The sequence below is a fragment of the Otolemur garnettii genome, unplaced genomic scaffold, assembly GCF_000181295.1.
Source record: "Otolemur garnettii isolate 467f Iridium unplaced genomic scaffold, OtoGar3 scaffold00012, whole genome shotgun sequence".
Lineage (NCBI taxonomy): Eukaryota > Metazoa > Chordata > Mammalia > Primates > Galagidae > Otolemur > Otolemur garnettii.
The window spans coordinates 27,431,239-27,433,280 of NW_003852407.1; positions in this window are offsets into that span (position 1 = coordinate 27,431,239).

Here is a 2,042-nt window from a genome sequence, read left to right on the forward strand (position 1 = left end):
TAGAAAAACTAGCCAGGCATTATGGCAGGAGCCTGTAGTCCCAGCTAGAGCTACTCAGGATGCTGAGGCAGGAGGATGGCTTGAACCCAGGAGTTCAAGGTTGCTGTGAGCTAGGCTGATGCTACAGCACTCTAGCCTGGGCAACAGAGTGAGACTCTGACTTAAAAGAAAAAAAAATCTTAATTTCTGGCATTTATTCAACAATGAACAGATAAGTAACAACAGAAGAAAAACTGTTTCCATGACAAAATGAAAACGTGTCATTAAATAAACTCTGAACTTACCAGATGTTAAAATTAGATTATTAGCATACTATGTTTTATAACTGTATCCTGTGTAAGAGAAACATGGAAAATATTAGACACATGGATAATATATTAAAAATCCTAAATCAAAAAGAAAAGAAAAGAAAACATTGCGCTCAGTATCAAGAGTATACACATTTTATTTTTCAAGTGCCCATGGATCATTTCCTGGACCATAAAATGAACCATGAAAGATTTAAAGCAATTGAATTCATGCCAAGTTATGTGTTCCTGCCACAATGGAATACAACTAAAAACCAGTACCTGTGGGACAACTAGATAGTCTCTAAACACTTCAAATTAGGCATCACGCTTCTACACAATCCATGGGTGAAAGAGGATATCTCAAAGTAAATTTTAAAAATATATAAACTAATGGAAAATTAAAATACAATATATCAGTAGGGCATGGTGGCTCATGCCTGTGATCCTAACACTCTGGGAGGCTGAGGCAGGTGGAATACTTGAGCTCAGGAGTTTGACACCAGCCTGAGGAAGAGCGGGACCCTGTCTCTACTAAAAATAGAAAAACAAGCCAGGCGTTGTGCTGGGCACCTGTAGTCCCAGCTACTGAGGAGGCTGAGGCAAGAGGATTGCTTAAACTCAAGAATTTGATGTTGCTTGAGTAAATATTTACATATAAAATAGAAGAATTTGATAATCAGTAATCTAGTTTTTATTTGAGACAGTATAAAAAGAAAAATAAAAACAAACAAACAAAAAAGAACTCCAGCCCCGTAATGAAGATGATGAATGAAGGATTGCTGAGTTGTCAGGACCTGGAGGTAATGTTCAAATTAAAATAAATGATTTCCTTGAAATGATTCTACCTGTTATTGGGTAAATTGTCTCTATGAAGCCACTCCTGATGCTTTCTAGGAATTATCAGCAACTATCTAAATGCCTCTGCTTTGTCACCAAGACTTAGGCAGCATAAAAAAGCTGAAGGCCCAGCTGCCTCTTGACACTAAAGTTACTGAACACAGCAAAGTGAACTGGGTTCACAGAGGCATTTTCTCTAGGCTGACTATACATAGTCCTCGGCTAAACAATTTATGGAAGTCTGGAAAGCCTTAGAATATTTTCTTGGTGCCCCAACCCTTAGTTTTAGGACTACTTTAAGATAAAATACGAATGAGGTTCTATTTGAACTGTCAAGGCAGTTAAAGATCTTCAGTTCTGAGAAGCCTTGTCAGCTTTATCTGTGTCTACAGGAAGGCTTACTTCCCCTATCTTTGCTTCTTCCCTCCTTTTCACTACGATTCAACTTCAACCCTCTCATCTTTAATGAGGGAACTGCTGTTATTATTTCCCACAATTAAAGTTTTAAAAATAGTCTTAGAAAAAAAAATGTTCAGTTTTCAGGAGTCAGACCTTCTATTTTAGGAAAGATTAAACGAGAAAACCACCCCAGGTAAAGGAAACTGTGTCGTGGGACTAAATGCTCCAGAGCACAGAATGTCGGCTTGAAACCCTGACTGCTGAACTGTAAGTTAGTCCCACGCCGGTAACATCCTATCTGAGTTGAAATGCCACCACCACCCGTGACTGGATTAATCACCAACTCAGACGTCTTTACAAGAGTGAATAACATTTTACCATAAGTCTGACCAACAGTGCTCCATCTCTGAGTCAGTCATAACCCTGCAAAGTCATGTGTTGTAACTGTAACCAATTTTAAATAAGATGTCTGTAAAATTTGGCTTATTCAAGTTGAGAGTTTCAAAAGTCTATGGA